At 37.9% G+C, this 20,108-nt stretch overlaps 1 long non-coding RNA gene across 1 annotated transcript in view; it reads right to left on the minus strand.

The window, feature by feature from the left end:
- Window positions 1–794: 794 nt before the first annotated feature.
- The window catches only part of LOC135278905 (uncharacterized), a 72,307-nt gene continuing 52,993 nt past the window's right edge, over window positions 795–20,108 (minus strand). The window contains exons 2-3 of the long non-coding RNA XR_010346289.1: window positions 2,048–2,111; window positions 795–918 (exon numbers count right to left, since the gene is read on the minus strand). This is a non-coding gene — a long non-coding RNA (uncharacterized LOC135278905). The remainder of the gene's footprint in view (window positions 919–2,047; window positions 2,112–20,108) is intronic.

Consider the following 20,108-nt stretch of genomic DNA (forward strand, 5'->3'; position numbering starts at 1 on the left):
TTTAAAAAAAAAAATCTTAGATTCAGTAAGTGCTACCCTTTTATTTTACTTTTTTTTTTTTTAACTGGTGAATTTTCAATTCTGTCAAAATCTGCCTCCTGAATGCATGTTCTTACTCCATTCCAAATACAGGACATAAACTGTTGTTGACATTTTTTGCCTCTTTTGGTTCACTATTCAGGATTTCACTGTCTGTATCAAGAAAAGAATCTAATAAAGGTTTATTTTGATCCCAATTAGATTCTAAAATACTTTAAAAATTGTTTTAGCCCTGTAGCCATTGACATATTTCCATTAGTGTCCTTTATCAGATGAAGTTTCCTTCCAATTCTGTGTGTTTTAACAAGGATGGCTTTTGACCACTGTAATATATTATTTAGGCAAGACTGCTTTATCTGACTGTAGTTTTGGTTAACATTTTTCACTTTAAATGTGTGATCTAGGCAGAAAGTTTCAGTGGTTTTGGGTCAGAGAGATGTCACACTCAAGCTATATTCTGTTGTGAAACGAAAGGGTAGTGAATTGTAATTAGGCAGTGCACAGATTATTTTTCTGAAGGAAATCCAACTGACTTACTCCACAGTGGGCTCAAAACAAAGCTTTGCTAAGAAGTTACATTTCAGAAAAACATCTGGTGAAATTGTTTAGTACCTCTCTGCCAGCATTCAGCAATTATATATAGTTACAGCTGTTATAAAAAAGGGTTTTCTTCATGCACGCCATACACTGGTGCTTACAGCCCAGATTGTTCCCCAGTGAGGTTTGCTTGGACAAATATAACTTATCAAGGCAGATTCAGTAGATTTGCATCTATGTGAGTCTTACACACACACCTAAGAGCAGTGTTGACAGGAACCCTCTTTCTAAACCAGGCTAAAGGTGTCAGCCAGCAGGTGATCTCACTTTAGGTCACAGTGTCTATGGACACAAAAGTAAAATGGAATTAGATGTCAGGGACTAACCAAAACAACTCTGAAGAACAGGGAATTAAAGCTTATGAGAAACACACATCTGGATATTTGTTATCACATAATAAAAGCAGTGAAAACACCAAAATTATCTTTATTCCCCTAAAACCAAGCCCATAAAATTGTTTCATCCTTCCTTTTTTCCCCCAGTAAGTCAAACGGAAAGACAAGAAAACAATAAAGGAATTTTACAATGGAACAAATTTGCTTAAATTATAAAGTTCAGGTATTTTGAAGACTAGAAAAACATTACATTTGTAGTGATGCATATCCAACAATTGTCATATTCCTCTTCCTATATTCTTAATATGGAGAACTTAGCCCTTACCTGATCCAATAGCCCTACCCACGAGAAAGTTGTAGAATTTAGAAATCCATTGATGGCTTTTCATCTGTAAAACTATTTGAGTGTATGTTTCACATTAAAATGTATTCACTTTAAAAGGAATCTTATCTTTATACAAAGAGAAACCACCCCAACCTGAATCAGCCAACACAACTGACAAAATAAAAAAGGCAAATGAAGAAGAAAATAGCTCATGTTCACTGTACATTGTATGCAAAACTCCATTTGCTTTATGAGGGATTTTTGAAAGGTTTAAAACTGGAGTGATAGGTTAGTTTTGTATGCCAAATTAACCTAAAATTTGCAATAGGCAAATGAAGCATGTAGTGAGATGTAATACTTCAGTACTAGTTAAGGAGCAAATGTGGCTTATCTATGGAGAGCTTTTCCACTAAAAACTCAGTGGAAAGGCATAAATCACTGCTTGCTTTCTGCATTTAGTTTGGTCTAATGCATCCATGAAAGAAATATGCAGGCAGTTTGGAGAAAATAATAGGTGTTACGGAAAAGGAGATGCTTACTTAAAGAGTTTCTTTTAAAATCTTGTGAAAGCATTGTCTGAGCAGTGTGGATGGGACAGTGCCAAAACCTGCACGTACTATTGTTCCTAGTAGTTATTATTCTGCATTCATTTAGATTCTTACAACTTCATTTGTCATCAGTATATGGGAACTTTCTCCCAAAATTCAACCAAACTTCCAAAGACAGAGTCTGTGCTCAAATTTACTCATACCTTGCCATCTTTCTGAGCATTCGCAGAGCTGTTTCTAAAACACTAATTTTTTCTTTCATGGTGACTGGAAAAAATAGAAAGAATCACATAGAGTTTCTTTTAAGAGAGATCACAATTTCATTTTGCTAATAAAACAGTCTTTCATGCAAAAAACTTCAAATGAACTTGCCCCAGGACCAGCTTGAACTTTTGGCACCCACAGTGCTCCTCATCAAGGAGATCACAGGCCCGCTACCCCTTAATCCTGCTCATCTTGTTTGTTTTGATCCCCACCCATCCTGGCTTCACGCAATGCCCTCCAGTCACTCTTGCTGGAGCAAACAGCAGCAGCCAGTCCCCCTGCACACTTTGCTGATTTCATAGACTGCAATCACATGGCTGTTTGCAGAGCTGAGAGAGCCTGGCCTCTTTACTCACACACCAAAGCTAAGCATGTTAACGTTGGTGCTTTGACTATATCTTGCCTCACCTCTTTTTCTAATCTTTGTGCGTGGCAAATTAAAAAAGGGGGAAAACCCAACTTTACCACAAGCAGTATTTGCCTCTTACAGAAATTCTGAAATTTCTATTAAGCAAAAAGTGTCAAGAAAAAAGAGGAAAAAGAAAGTCTTTCTAATGCATAAGGGCTGTAAGCAGAACAGCCATTCTACCTTCTTGATGTAATTTCCATAAGACTTTCAACAGTTTCAGCCATCACTTGCACCATAATGCAGCAAACCCAGTAGAGAGGACTACTTCTAGAATTGATATTCTATTTCTCCTTCCTTCCTCTCTGGAGTATCCTGTGCTTGTCTTTATTCCTTCTCTCCTTCCCAGTTGTTTCATGTTCTCTGAAGACCATAAAAGATCTTTCATTTAGGCAGATGATTAAAATAACTCATTTTCAAAAGTAGAAGGGATATGGTTTTTTCCAAAAAGATGAACACTGATATGATCAACCTGGCATTACATGGAAGAAAAACTTAAAAGGTAGAGGTCACAGGCAGCAAATTTGCTTATTGGACTGCTCTTATGCCTTCAGTCATAAACCAGCTTTCAATTTCTAAATTATCTTTAGGTGCTTGTCCAAGCTGACAGCCAAAGGAGAAACACCATCCCAAAAGCGAGATAATTATTGCCAAAGGTTTCAAAACTTGAAAGGAAAACTGAAGAAAAAAATCAGAAAAATGAGAGACTGGCTGCTCATCACTTCTATTCTTAGTGTATATTTGATGAGATGGTTTAAACACTTTGAAATGAAAGGACCTTGATCACCACAATGGCTGATGCAGTTAAACTGTTTATGAGGGAGGGAGACATCACAGACAATTCCTATTCACAAGACTGAAATCAAGCCTTCTAAAAAAAAAAAATATTCCTTTTATCCTTATGAACATACCAATTGCTGACTCTCAGGTAATTGACAAAATGGTTTAGAACATTTCTGTAACAAAGGCCATGATTCTATAGTGAAAGGTGTAGTCAGAGAAAGACTTTAAAAAACCTTGTACTTACTATCCACAGAAAAAAGGAAGAAAATAAAAGGTTTCTGCTAAAGGTCTGAAAAGTCATAAGTTAATAATGTGAATTCCCTTGAGTAATCTCTAATTTGACTATAAGCATAATTCATATATAAGATTTGCATGATGTCCTCAAGTGTCATTATTGCTGCTTGATTGCATTAATTAATACATTGCCAGCATCAGCTTGATAACCACAGGTTCCTGCTTTGTGAATGATTCCTTAAATTCTAAGTCAGTGCAGGATTTTGTGAAAACAAGTTATTGTTATGTTTACTCCAGCAAGCTTATAGATCACTGCAATTATATAGTAACACAAAATTGTATATGCAAAAAAAAAAAAAAAAATTTGCACTTCTAATGACTTGGGGCTTTTCCCCTTCAGAATTTCTGCTGCTACATTTTCAACTGTCATAATCAGTCAGAGAGGATTCTCTCAAGGATAACAAGGCAGGATGGAAAATTCAAACCAACCTCCACAGACAGCAAGATGTCTTTCATAAGATTTGGTAGCATACAGCTGCACTTTGTTCTTTCAACCACACAGATTAACATACACAATGAAAGTATTTATCAGACTGGGAAAAGATAGAGAAAATGGAAGAGTCAGATGTAAACTACATTTCTGAATAATCACATCGAGATCTGCCACTCTACTGAGGGTTTCTTTTTTCTTAAGTGAAAAACATTAAAGAAAATGCACAGTAATTATTTCTCGTGGAGGATGCAAACCTTTATACTGACATGAAAAAGAAATGAACCAGTATATCTACTATAATAGATATTAACAGGCACCCCAAGGACAGCAGTACACACTGTCTCACAATACTTCAGAAAGGAAGGAAAATCAAAGCAGCTCAGTATAGAGCAAACAAGGCTTTCAGTAAGCTCCTTCTATATTAAAGGTTTGAGCAAAAATGATCAGAGACCTTCCAAGACAGGGAAGGCACCAGCACACACAATTCCACTCGGACACAGAGGTTACAGCCACTCTCCTATTGATTCTGATGAGACTATTATGTACTGAAATGAATGCTGTTTGATTCAATGGGACTTCTTATAGATACAAATTGCTTTCCTTAATTGTGATGGGTAGAATGGAGGTAAGAGAACAGTATTGGATCCTCAGTCTTTTTGTGTAGAGAAAAGAGCAATTTCCTGAGCTGCAGGACTGAAATGTTCCACCCCATCAGGGAGGTAGGAGGTGTTTTTAATCTTTGATTTTAGGGTGGTTTTGTCCTAGTATTATTTCTGAGCAAAGTATCCTTTATCATGTTAAAAAAAGCCACAAAAACCACAGGCAGCTGTCATCTTCTAATGTCTTTTAGTTATTACTGCAACAGTATTTAATTATCCTTTATCACCTGACCTGAGCCCATTACAGTTGATGAAAGAATTTTGTAGGCTTTTGACTAAGCCTATTATAACACAAAACTTCATTTCTCTTCCTCAATTTCAATTTGATATAGAACTACAGTACAATTTTAGCAAGTTCTATCCAAGAAAAGACAATTTACTGAGATTAAATTGCATCACACTCATCATATGCATTCTAGATGCACTGGCTACACAAAATCTCAGTTGACGTTTGTTTAAAGTAAAAACCAGAGTTATTCAAACTATAAATTCAAAAATGAATCAGTATTTAAAGTCTGTCTGTCATGAAATGGGGATGAAAAGACAAATGTTAAATACTGATTAGTGTACAATATACATGCAGAACATGGGGGTATTTGTGCCCATGCTGTAAGCATGAGAAGCAACCTGTGAGTGGATTGGAGCTCACGGTGCTTTGGAGATGATCCAAAGAACAAAGCAAGTAACCCCCCTTAGCTTCATCCTTCTCTCTGCACAGCTTACATCATCACCAACAAACAATACTGCAGGGTAGGAGTCCAGTCAATGTTTTCTTGACCTGTTTCACAGATCCTTCTCTGTGAACGTGGTATCATGACACACATGATAGCTTACACTGAATTATTTTACCAGAATTCCATTGATGGAAGAGATTCCCATCCATTCCTATTGCAGTTAAAGTTCATTCAGTGGTTATTACAATGACCTTCCATCCCCTGGTGAAAGTGACAGATTGTCCATGCTTGTTTAAAAAAATTTAAAAAAAAAACCACACAACAAAAACCCACACACAGAAAAAAAAAACAAACCCTCCCCTAATTCTCTACTCTAAACACAGAGAACTCTTTGAATAAATAGACAGAAAAATATTAGTTAGTTGACTTAACATGCTATAAGAATTATGGAATCCATTCTGATTTGGCATCTTAAATTGGCCACACTTGTTGAAACACCCAAGGCAAACCACTAATTTTTACCACTGCTATAGGGCTGCTGCAAAGGAAATGCATTCTGACAGACAAATTACAACCTCAGCTTCTTTTGAGTACAGCAGTCAAGACTATGAAATGCTTAAATAACTAAAGGACTCAAACCACTTAGTATGTAATATTCTGACTTGGTAATAATATAAACATAAAATTCAAGTAAAAATGTTCCTCTTCTCCCTCTAGAATGGTTTAGTCCAAGAAACCTCATTTCCATTAAATAAAGAATATAGAATATGCTACATATGTTTTCAACAGTTACTAGCTCAAGGGAATTAGTGAGTAATAGATCATTTAAATTCAAAAAGACAGAATTTTCCTTTTCAGCCAGCACTCCACACAGAATTATTTGAAATGGTGAGAGGACAGGGAATTGTTTCAATGCTTTTCACTAACCAGATGAGCTCAAACAGGTAAAAGACAAATTACACCTTTGGTGGGTAACTAACCAAGCCTCTCCCTGCCAACAATATCAGCAGCTGCCTGAGACTTGGAATGGTGCCTCTGGAAAATGGACAAACAGGCATGGCATAAAGGAAAACCTGAAGTCCTTGTAGGATTTTGCTGCACCTCCAGAGCCTGAGCAGCTGTGCTGCCCTCAGGACCCCAGGACTGCATTCCCCAGCACACACTGCCAGATGCACAACCCAGAGGGTGATGTGCCAGGGGATGGGAAGGAAAAAGAGATTGGTGGCAAAACCCACTAAATGCTGCCTTGTTTCACAGGCTGGAGAAAAACACTTCATCAGCCATGCTCTCTACTGGGAAAATGTGTTCCTCTTACAGTGTATTTCTGTACCTCATTTCCTATTTTGCTTAACACAAGCCAAGTTTCAGCATCATCTGTGTTTTAGTGCTTTCTTCTCAGCTGGGAAGACCTGTAATTGTACGTGTTGCTATTCATATGAAGGATTTAATGAGCTACCAATAAAATCTGCTATCAAAGGCAAATAGGCAAGCCATAAGGACAAAAATATGTGTGCACCTCAGTTAAATTTCAAATACCCTGCGGAGCTATATGAACTTTGATATAGATACTGCCTTGTGCCTGTCTGAAAAAGCAAAATACATAAAAATGAACCAATTAAAATTGAAGCTTTTACTTGCTTAAATCTCCAGGTTCATCCAATGGAAGAGCTTTTACTCTGCTGTGCCAGTGTGTTCCATGCAATGATGGCAACATAGGAACTGACTTGTCCTTAAAGCTGCTGATTATAATAAACAGTGTGTTGCAGGAACAATATCTGATTCAGGAAAAAAAAAAAAAAAACCTGCACTGATGTTCTATATTAAATAAAAACAAAGAGTATAAACAAAACTTTGTCAGAATGAGCACACAAAAATCCAAACCCCCCAAAAAAGGAGCCCAAACTAAAACCATGAAATATTATGTTCCAAACTATTGTTATTGCATTTGCTCATTTTTTCAACTATTTTGTTCTTAAAGAAAAAGTTTTCCCAGTTCAAAAATTATCAAAATGGATACATTTCTTATCAGCCCAGTCAATTTTACAAAATTATGGCTAAAAGCAACTGAATTAAAAGGGTAAACAGCAGAAAGCTGTGCTGTGGGCAGCCTCTTGCACCTGTGTGAGCTGCTCTGTGATGAGAAGGAAGGAGTTTTCTCTTGGGGTGAGCACAGCAGAACAAATGAACTATGCAGAGACTTGCTCTGCTTTGGAAGTTTTAACTGCAGTGCAGGGAAGAGTCCTTGCAAATTATGAGATATGTGCTGGAGTAGCTCATTTACCTGTGAAATTCCCTTTAAAAGCTGCAGCTGAAATAGCAGTACAGATATGAAAAAACTCACTCCTCAGCTTGCTTTGGTTTCCAGTAATGTCAGAATTTTGGAGCATTTGAGGTATGGAGAAACAGCAGCCTTCCCTTAAGTGGTAAACATGGCCAGCACTGAACAGACTCCCAGGGAAGTGGTCACAGCACCAGCCTGGCAGAGTTCAAGTGTCTGGACAAGGTTCTCAGGCACAGGGTGTGACTCTTGGGGTGTCCTGTGAAGGGCCAGGAGTTGGACTCAATGATCCTGACAGGTCCCTTCCAATTCTGCATATTCTGCAGTCCTGTGATTAATGTATGTGCTAAATAACATTCCTGTCCTTCACACTATTTCATACTACAGTATTTCAGGCACTTTAGCCTCCAGCTCACCTATAAATATCCTTGATAAATCTGTGGCAGTCCAACCAACAACAATGAGAAATATTTGACAGAGGAAGGAAAAATTTTGCAAAAGACATAGTACAGTTCAATGCAATTTGGTAGCTGTACTGTGACCAGTCAGCTGTGCTTTACATGGCACAACATTCATTTCCACATGGACTTGATTCTTCCTCTACATCTGTACTCCAGCAACATGGAAAGGCTCTTTTGCTTGGAGATCTAACTCTAATAATAGAGCAGAGGGTGATGAAACTACCATATTTTGCTCTTACTGTTAATATATTTTAAAATAAGAAAATAATCAATAATAAAGTAATTTCCTTGACTCCTAGGTGAAGAAGTAGGAAAGCTCTGCATGATTATCTGGATGACCTCAAATTCTTCTTTAATAGCTTTTCATTTATTACCAGACTAAAATTTGACACCTAAGATTGCTGATATATACCCTTTGTGGGCTGCTGCTAGACTGACTCTCTTTACTTTCCCATACTGCATAATATAAGAGAAATATATTTCAAGTTCCAGCAGTGAAGTTGTGATTTGGCAAACAAGAACTGGATGATATTCCACCACTCACCAGGCCTACAAGAACCTGGGATAAACACATTAGAAGGGCATTGCCATTAATTGCACAGTCCCACACAGAGCAGACAGCTCCTGACAGTTATTTATTCTAGAAAGTGTAAAATACTTCATGAAAGTCCAATGAGAATGGAATTCTCTAACAATCAAAAAAATTACTAATAAAACACATGTTCCTTAGATATCATATTGATATCTATACTCCTTTACACTTTTAAAGGGAAAAAGCCCTAACTATGAACATGCATGACTTCACACACTTTGCTAATTCAGGGCCTCTGGTGATTTACAAATTACCAGCGATGGCTCATAAATTTTCTTGTCTAATACAGACTGATAACTCTCATTGTGTGCAAATGACTGTCAGCCCTCTCTCAGATGAGGGGGAAAGTTCTTCCACTAATCATCTTCCAATCATTTTGTCACAAAAGGAGTCCAAAATTGTCATATAATGGAAAACTCGTAATGACTTTTCCACTCTGTGACAGGCACACACTTGTCAGTGTGCATGGGGCACTTTATTTGGGTCAGTGTTATACAGAGAGACAAATAAGCTGTAAAACTGAGGTTTTTTTGGTTGGTTGTTTTTGGGGTTTTTTTGTATTTATAATGTTCCTTGCTAGTGGCATAAGAGAAAAAAAAGAACATCTCATACGTGTAGCCTCATATTAAGGGGATATTCAATGTGCAGAATAAGAAACTCATTAGATCTTTGAAACTGTAAAAGGCTACGTATTCATATATCAACATGTTAAAAAATACACTCTCTGCTCCAGAAATTTAAATTACCTTTCTGACAAAAGTAGAGAAAAAAAACAGACTAATTAGATGAAATATCTATAATCAATTTGCTAAAGAACCTTAGCTACCCAATTTTTTTAAAGAACATCTATACTTCCACATTCTAAATTATTATACCCTTTTCTCCTTACAAAAGTATTCTACTTGTGAGATTTATTCATAAAGGGAGAGGTCTATGCCCTAAGAAAGACAAATGACAGAACACATTAACTCAGAAGACGGAGCCTTCTGAGGATTATTCAGCAACTCACTGATTCTCCATATTTTTGTCATGTACAATAGTGGCTTTATGTAGAAGATGAAATCCCCATCCTAGGTACTCTAGGTAGCTTTACAGAACTGCACTTCCCCAAGAATATTTTATTGTGACCATAAATAAGTATTTGTAGAGTACCAGAGATAATTGATGTTAGCTGAGAGTAACTCTGTTAATAACAGCTCCTTCCAATGCTCTAAATAAAATTTATTTATGGCCACACAGGAACCATATAAAACACAGTATACACACTACTACAGACATCAAAAACTGGTTAAATAAATGATGTTTCATTTGCATGTGAAGGTAATAAACATTCTTGCATTTGCTGAATTTATTTGTGCCTTACATCACTCTCTGGCTCCCCAGCAGTACATAAGTCTCTGCATCCTCATCAGAATTCTAGACTTCCTGACTCTTCAGAATTCTCTATATCCCCAGGATTCTTCTTCTCCCATACTACCTCTACATTAGTTACTGGTGTTCCTGTATCTGTTTTCACTTATGTCTTTTTTTTAGAGTAACACAATTTTTGTTACCAGTCTTTAAGCCTTTCTAAAATCCTGAATACAACATATAAATATTGACTCTCTTTAAATTAGGGTCAGAAAAGCCACTGGCTTAGTCTTCCTTTGCATCAGATACATCCATGTAGGGTTTACAAAGCTGAGAGATAAGCATTAGATATTTTTCCAGATTGCAGTACAATGTGCAGCAGCAAGTCACTAGCAAGGATTTTCAGATCTCTGTGTACAAATACTGCACACAAGCACCTTGCACATCCCAAGACATTAACTGTTACCTGCAGAGTTAAAGCTCTGGAGTTAAAGAAATGTGCTTAAAAATTGACATGTTGTCTTTGAATATAATACTAATTACATGAAAGATGAGTTTACTTTTAAACTTCAATAATCATGAAGATTTGCCTCTCTTGTCTTAGTACTCAAAAGACAAAATAAGACAACTTTAATCACAAATTAAAATTAAGACAACCTTAATCACAAATTCTTTCTTCAGCCATCACTCCACAATTTTTTTCCTAGCATGAAAAACAATTCTGATTTCACTTTCTTTTATCAGCGCTAACTTTTTTTTTATTTTAACATGTACCTTCTACTTAATTTATCCCAAGCACCCTTGGTCTAGATATGCTTTATGCTCATATATACATGTGTTCAGCAATTTTCTACTTCTAGGATACCTTCCTACATTAAGTAGAGCCAGAGCTAAAAATCAGCTGAAACAGCTTTGAATCCAATTAATCTTTCAAACAACATATCACAGGATTTTGGGTACCAGAAAAAAAGGAATGCTCCTCACTTGTAAGTGATGTTCTAAGTGCCTGTTCATACAAGGAACTGACTTCTAAGAAAGATGCAAATGTCAGGGGAGAGTGCTATCCTGAACAGACTTCTTATGTGAGCACTTCTGTACTGCAATGAAATGTTCACATACCCAGCTGAGCAGTTTCCCCTGTAGGTAAACTCCAAGTGAGCATCCCAGGGAGCAAGTGCAGGTCCTAAGCTTCTTGATAAGTTGCTCATGTTTTCTGGGTGGCTCATTTTTAGTACAAATGCTCTAGATCAAATAAATCCCAACACTCTGGAGGAGCAGACGACACTAAACAGAGCCCCAGCAGATAAAGCCATGCCCTGACAGAGCACAGATTCTTGTCAGATGTATTCCAGCACCACAGCCAGCACAAGAGGGGCTGAGCCTTCCCCTCTGCTGCACACTCACTCTGCACCCACCCAACAGTGCCAGTGCTGAGGTTTGTGTCCAAATCTGGATCAGAGCTCTCTTTGTGCAAGTGAGCCTAGACAGGGGAAACTTCCCAGGCTTCTCATGAAGTGACAGCCACACACCTGCTATCCATGAGATCCCCAATCTGATGTCTCCTACAAAACCCACCAAAAGAAATTAATTTCTTTTCAGACCCTGTAAAAGCACAGTTATTTTTATTAATCTTCAATAATATGCAATTAGAATCCATTCTTGGCTATAATAATTTCTGAGGTCCTTTCCTTTAGATCCACAAGACAACCAGGTCTTTAAAGAAAACACCATAGATATTCACTTAAATATAATAATTGGCTCTAACACTCAAGATTGTCCTTTCCCAAATCAGAGATGGAGGGAATCATTCACAAGCAGGCAAAATTGCTGAAGCAGTTGCTGAAAGACCTAGCAAGGAAGACTAGGAAAATTTTTGACTTTGAACTATTAGTTATGGTTTAGTACTAGCATATTTCATGCCCCCTTAGACAGAATTTTTTACTTTTCATAAATGCATTCACCTAAGTTGCCTGAATGGGGGATCTTTTTACTTCATAGCTTCAAACATTAAACAGTTTTTGAAAAAAATTGTCTTTCTACTTCATGTTCTGTGATGTCTAGTTTTTAAAAAGGCTTAAGTAAATTTGTATTTTTGGTCTAATATTCTAAACACTTTCTTTCATCAACTCTCTCTGTACTCCATATGCTTTGCTCAATACAAAGATCTCTAACTGTTGTTATCCTATTGCAAAGGTTTCGTACCTTCTCAGTGATATCTCAGGAGCAGCTCCTCACAGCACTGACTCCTTCTCAGCACAGCCAACAAACTCCATCTCCCCTCTCGACCAGCCAACCTGCTCTTTTATAATACCCCTCTTAATTGGATCCAGCTGTGGCCTCTTAAGGGCAGGCTTGTTCTTAATGCTTGATAATTAGCACAGCTGTAACTCTTTAGGGGTGAGATTACTTTCACCACTATCTCTAGTCTCCTACCTTCTATCTATCCACATCTAACAGGCTAAGGCATGAATTAGATATGTGTTTCCAGGATACAATTAAACTAACAGCCTCCATGAAATCATATCAAATAACACAGGGCCTAAGGGCCTAATATATTAACAAAATCCAAAAGATTTTTAATACTTACAAGTATATTCTCCTGTTCTTTTTGAACAAGATTTATTTACTGTGCATAATCTATAATTTGTGTTACTAATAGAATGGCAGAGAAATGTGGAAAAATACTCAAAATACACCAAAAAATCACTTTCTTTTTAAGGGGAAAAAACCTGAAAACAACAAAAAACCTCTTCTAGGAATTATGAAAGAGCTGTGTCCAAGCTCCTCTTATCTCAGGCTTGGTATCAGCCAAGAAGCACCTTTCCTAAAAAAGCAGATTTTTGGCAGGCACAGCAATGCCAAAGCAGCAAACAGGAAGGTCAGCACAAACACTGCTGAACAAGTCATCAGAATTTGGAAAACCACAAATTTTATGTTCAAAACCGTAAAGGTTTAACCAGAAACAAATATATCCTTAAGCATTATGTATTCATGACAATATTTCCTAAATCTTACTAAGTACTACAAAACAAAACATTCCTTCTTAAAAGAGGCTTTTGAGGGGTATGGAGCACAGTATGTGAGGAACCCAGCCCTGCTCAGAGAGTGTTGCAGTGGGGAAAAAAAAGCTGAGTAGTTTCAAATGGAAGCTTTTACAGTTAAAAAATTCTCCCATCATTGAAATACAAATGTTGATTTTTCAATTTCACATTCTATTGTTACTAAAAAAAAATTACATTTTTATGAAGTCCTACAACCTTACCTTGCAGACTCTTTTTTGTCATTCCACTTGAATTTTTAATACGTTTTTTGTATTTTTGTTTTGTTCCTACTAAACATTCAGCTATGATACCTGTATTCTATGCACCTGTCATTTTCCAATCACTTTAAATTATTTTCTTTCCAAACAATAAGTATAAAAAAAATCATTTGTGCTTCACAAGTGCCACTCATATGGAACTAAACTAAATCAAACAACAATTAACAATATGTTAATGAACTAAGCCAGAAGTTTAATGGAGATGCAAAAAGCATTTCTAGCAGTTATAGTGAGGAGATTATCTTAAACAAAAGCTTCCTGCAGCTAAATACATCACATAAACAATAAATTCCAGGTTTTTATTACAAAAATTGATTTCTATTTGCAATAATTGGCAAATTCAGCAAAAGGCAGAGACTAAAAATGGAACATTTCCTGCTGCAGATAAAGTGGAAACTTATTCATCTAGTAAAAAGTGGAACATGGCAACCATAAAACACAGGGGTTTTGGCAAGTGATCACCACACCTGGTATTATTATAATAGGCAAAATCCTAACAGAAGGTATAGTAGTTTCAAACAGAAGATAATGAAATACTGGCTTCAGAGAGACCACAGTCTCTGACAACAAGAAATGAGTTCTCAAGTTATGAGACAAAAACATACCTGATGTTACAAAAACCAGGTGGTTAATACTTCTTAAGTAGGTATGTCTTGCTAGCATAAATCCTGTTTACAATCATCTCCATTTTCATATACACATTTTAGCTCCCCCTCACTTGCTGAATGGAATTCTACAATTATTTACATGGAGAAGTATTAGGCAAAGCAAAGTTAGGTTACAAATCTCCAGAAATATTTATGAATATTTTTTCATCCTCCACAAATTCTTTTAATAGTGTTAAATACTAAAACTAAAGAAGCATAACACAAAACATTATTTCGCTAAGAAATATTCAGCTCAGAAAATTACTGCATTGATTACTGTTCTGAACTCCTCATCATTCATTCTCTACAAATCTCAAGAGTAGCCAGCAGTGGTGTCCCCTGCACACAAATGGTGGGTGACACCTGCCTGAGCAGGTTTGTCTGGAATTCAGAGGCGAAATGAAATTCACCCTTCAATGGCAGCTTCACCCACTGCTGCAAGATGTAAACTCTGTGTGTGACATGTGGGGAAAGGACTTTGGCACATCTGTGACCATTCCTGGCCACCACCACCATTCTGAATTTCACTACCAGATACACACAAGCTCAACTGGGTACATCAGTTTTGCCACACTCCCAAAAGATCTTTGATGTCCAAATAACCTTTTTCTTGCTAAAGACAAAACAATTTCAGCCATTTTATAGTTGCCATTTATATGTCTGTCTTGTTTATTAATGCTTTTAGTTCTGCTTAAAACTCTTTATAAATGTTTTTCTTAATATAGTCAACTCATTTGTCTGGCATGGACTTTTGTGTTTGTCTATTGTCCATATGTTCATCAAAGACAAAATATAATTGACTGCAAGCTTATTTGCATGGCTTCCCCATCTGTCCCTGTCAAGTAAACTTTGTTTTATTATTTACTAATGGAAAATTAACCTTCTGTGCTCTTGAACAATGAATCAGTCACCTCCATTAGGTAATTTATTGTCTTATTGAATTTGTAAGGCAGATACCCCTTTGCAAAGGAGGGCCCCACTATCAGCAAATATTAAAGGAGGACAACAAGCACATGGGTGCTACCACTTCCAGCACTGGTCTGCATAACAATTTCTGCTTTCTTATTGTTGATTAAGCTTTTGTCTTTGTCTAGAGCATCCACTAGACATTACATTATCATTCTGTAATTCAAACAAAAAAAATTATATACAGGAATTGCAATGTCATGGTATTATAAAGCCATTCCTGGAATAATGCCACAGTACATCTGGTTAATAAGGATGGAAACCTGATTCCTTCCAATACACACATATTTAATAGATAAAATCTTGTTCCTACTAGCACTTAACACATGCCAAAATGAGATTTATAAATGAAAAGTGAAATTAACTTCCGATTGCTTTATAATTATGCAGCAAGTAGGATTTGCTTAATTTAGACCATGCACACCAATTGCAGCCATAAACCTGACTCCACATCCTCTGAATGCATCCAAGACACCAGTTGTGCCACATACAGATACAAAGCAAAAGAACATAATTCCCCAAGGCATACAGTAGGATCTACAATTTATCTTTGCATATAAAGAGGAAAATACCTTTTTAAGAGTGAAGAAAACCTGTAGTAACAAACAAGGAGGGTAGGAAAGTACAGCACATGTGAGCAATCCTCATTCGCTCAGCTGGCAGGGAACAGATTTTACCAGCAACAAAGACTGATATGTTAGGCTTCAGCACTCCTGTACAACTCTGTCTTGTGCCAAAATTGAACATAAAAAAGAAACTGGAGAAGTGCCTGGGAACAAAAATTCACTTCCCTGAGGTTTTTGAAAACTAGCACGGTGTAGAGCTGTGATCACCCTTACAGCACAGGTGCTGCCTTGCAAAGGCATTTAAAAAGCAGCAGCACAGAAACAATGTAGTGTGAGGTGTTATACACCATGTCCCTGGCAGCAGGGCCAGATCCAAACACTGCAAAACTGCTTTAGCAATGAGATTGCAGAGCACGTGAGCACTGTCTGGAAGTATGCACAAATATTTATCCTATCTACACAAATGGGATCAGCAACCTTTACGTTTGAAGGATATTTCTTTACACCAAGCAGAAATAATCAATTAAGCTTTTAATTAATTCCCAAACAGCAAGACTTACTGGTGCATTTACTTAGCTCAGAAGCAGATGATGTCTAGGTCTTGTTACTGCCCCTCATATGCTGCTATGGGTAAAAACAAAAGTTTTCCCCCAAGGCTGATTGTCCACTGCAGGGGTATCTCCAAGAAAAGTGGGAAAAAATTATTACCTGTTTCAACTAAGCAAAAGACCCACAAAAAAATTAATCCGTACAGACGCTCCCCAACAGTATCAATACATGTTTTCCTGCCATAAATTCAACCGAAGTTTGTTATGACACAGGAGCTGATTGGCATTGCTTTTGACTGATTTTGTAGCTTAGGCCAGACTCTCAAGCAATCAGGCTCTGTTTCCAATCAAGAGCTTTGGACATAACTAAAGAAACACATAAATGTACTCAGATACAAACAGGAAAAGAAAATATGTACAAAAGTATATATATATATATACACACACAGAGACACCAGTTTGACTCACTGTTGATAGAAGTCCATGTGACAAAATGCTGACTATTCAGATGCAGGCTTTGTTCGTTGCCAGAAACTAAAGAGCAATTTATCCCCTTATCTCCTTTCTGTGTGCCACAGAGGAGGAGAGGAGCACCCTCCCACCATTGAACCTTATTCTGGCACAACTGGACTGGGATGCAAACACCAAAGTGGTGTACTTGGAAAACTCATTTGGCCATGCACCTTCCCAAAGAATCCTGGGAAGAGGAAGACAGTATTGGTGGCCTGGCTCTGCCACTTGGTGCCCCAGGAGAAGAAGCAGGAGGGGCAGGGCTCAGCAGTGACACTGCTTTACACAGAGCAGCCAAGGTTACCAATGTATTTTGCACTGTGCATTTCCTGTCTTACAAAAGTTAGAATTTGAACTTAGCTGAGTATTTCTCGGATTTGAGTGTGTATTTGCAATATACGGTGTAGGAAATAAATGTGAAATGAAATAATGAAATTAATGTACACACCTTAGACAGTTATACCTCCTACTTTCAAATAAACAGAGTTCTCATAGATTTCTGTGGGAGTCCTGCATGAATAACGACCAAATAAAAACTTTGCAACCTACCTTTATGTGCTCTTATACATTACAGACCATAAATATGCAATATGAACACAAAATATCCTCGGAGAGACAATAACCACCCAGGAAAAAAAAAAAGCCAACACAGAAATGTCATAACATCTCTTACTTAATTTTTAAAAGCTGCAGTGTTGTTGGCATACTTGTCTAACATTTCAGAAATTCAGTTAAAATACACCTTCTGTGTTGCTCCCAGATTTTGTAAGCCTGCTCCTTTGAAATACAGGGTGCTGCAAATGGAAGTTTTTATGGGTACTGAACACACACCTGAGCACAAATTAAAGTTAAGGCATCCTATAGCCAGTGGTTCCCAGGCAGTGGCCTTGCTTCCAGCAGCACCTTGAGGTCCTTTGCCAAGGCTGTACCAGACTTCAGATCCCTGACTGACATCATCTAGCTCGTTGTTCGTTCCCATCTCCAGGCACTGCTGTGGGATTTGATGCTCTGCCTGCAGGCTGATCTGTGCTCTGTGAGGCTCCCTGCTCTAGGGCAGGACAGTGCAGCCCTGCTCAGTCCAGGTGTGCTCAGTCCAGGTGTGCTCCTGGCCGGGTGGCACAGCCCTGCTCAGCCCAGGTGTGCTCCTGGCCGGGTGGCACAGCCCCTGCTCAGCCCAGGTGTGCTCCTGGCCGGGTGGCACAGCCCCTGCTCAGTCCAGGTGTGCTCCTGGCCGGGTGGCACAGCCCTGCTCAGCCCAGGTGGCACAGCCAGGTCCCTGCACAAACTGCAGCTGCTGCCACAGCTCATTTCCCAGGCAGGAAATCTCAGCTGAAAACCTAACCCAGGCAGCTGCACCCCAGAGGAATCAGCACCTCGTACACTTGAAGCTCTGAGCTGAAGCTGGAGGTGCTAAAGCCAGTGTGAAAGAGTCTGCAGGATTAGATGTGCAGACTACTTAGCAAGATTTACTTAGCCACAACAGAGTGAAAATAAAAATCATGAAGTGATAAATTCCTCAGGATGCTGCTCTAATCAGCAGGGTTTACATAAGCGTGTCCTACCTGCGAACTGCACTCAAACATGGAATTATTTAATCAAAAGGAAATTTAAGTGCTTGAAAGGAAATAAAGGTTTTATTATCTGCAGGCAATTGTTCAGATGTGGTGTTCTCATTCATTGTCTGGGGGAACTGAGGTGATTCATGAATACATTCTGCTGTCACTTCCACTACAGATACAAATTAACCACTGAAATATCAGAACAATTTTTATTTTGGTCCTGTTTAACTGCACCATCTTCTGTCAAGGTAAAATATGAATTGCCAAAGGAGAATCAACCAAAAACTAAATTAAAATCAGTTATCAAAATTTCCATGTCACAGGCTCACTTTCCTCCTGTTAAAGGTGATGAAGTTCAGTAAAGCCCAGTAGTAAGGTGAGGAAAATTAGGCCCTGCAAAAATGGTGAATGGAAAAGTTTAGGAAATACGTGGGGTTTAGCCAGTGTTGCAGCACAAGCAGCCCAAGAATCTATAACAATAACCAAAAAACCAACCAAACAACAACAAAAAAAGTCTATTGAAAAACAAATAAAAGGCATTAGTATAGGATTTAATAGAGGATTATTTTAATCACTTTGACAGACGTTTGGTGGAGTTCTTTATAATTTGATTTTTCTTTTAATTGTTTTAATTTTAATTTCTTTTAATTCACCCTTGTTGCCAAGCTCTTGCTTCAGAGTGGGAAAGACTATTATGTACCTGTTGCTCAAGACTGAAAAAAACTACTATTTATGATCTTTTGCTCAGCGCATCCAATTACAGTATAAAGCAGGAAGACTAAAGAGATTCTCACATATTCCCCATCTTTTAGATGCAAGAAACACCATTAATAGAACACCAATCTGCAAAGCCTTATCTTCTTGAATTAATATTAACTCAAAGGTAAATTTAATGTACTCCACATTTTACTTCTGGATAAATTATATTTATGCTATACTTTTGTCATCCTGATTTTTATCAAGTCATTTTTTGCTGACATACTTGATTTAGGTGTGATTTCGACTCTCAAATGGTTACATAATCATTGGCCTCCTTTCATAGCCCATTATGTTAACCCAAATCTGCAAAAACATGATTATTTCAGTCTTAGAGCAGTTCAGAGACATTAAATATTCAGAAGTTTCCCTTTTAGCTGCTGAGTGACTCCTGAATAACCGTTAAAAAAACCCACCACTATCTAACAGATGCAATTGTAAAAAAAAAATCACTGGCATATGCAGACTTTGGTTTATTTCACATCCAGTTGTTACCCTCTTTTGGCAGCAACAAAGTGACAAAAATGAAGGGAAAATGAAGCACCTGAACTCTGGTATCATACCACAGATGTTGGACCCAGTGAACGATGCAGATCAGGTCAAGTGCAGCCTGTCTGTGCTGCCCCAGAGAGAGTGCCTGGCATCTCTGCAGCTGCAGGGGCAGAGGTTGCTGTGTGTAGCACTGTGACCTACATTTAAGGTGCACGTGCCCTTTACATTTTCAGTAAACTAGTAACCTGCAATTAACATTTCAAATGCAAAATGTACTGCAGAAGGGCAGTGCTGTTCAACCTACTCTGTCACAAGCAATCATCATTTCTCACTCCTTACACCAGCAAGGCACATGCATAAAACATTTCCTTATCTGTTCGCATCCTCAGATTTCTGCCACCTTGCTGTGTCCAGCATCACACTGACAAACACACTCCTTTGACCACACAAGCATAAACAAACATAACAGCAAAAAAAACAACGGTATGAACACAAGGGCCTTGTGGAGAGAAAAGAAAATATACAAGTGTAAACAACAGAAAATTTACAGAATGTGCATGGAGAGGCAAGGCTGAATTCTTCAGACCACTGGGAGCACTCCCTTTATTCCACCTGCAGCACTGAAAGATCAGACCCTGGACAGGTAATTGCCCTGTGTTATGTAAGGCAGTGGTTTGGAGCAGAGCTGACAGAACTGCTTGACCTTA

This window comes from Passer domesticus, chromosome 11 (assembly GCF_036417665.1).
Source record: "Passer domesticus isolate bPasDom1 chromosome 11, bPasDom1.hap1, whole genome shotgun sequence".
Lineage (NCBI taxonomy): Eukaryota > Metazoa > Chordata > Aves > Passeriformes > Passeridae > Passer > Passer domesticus.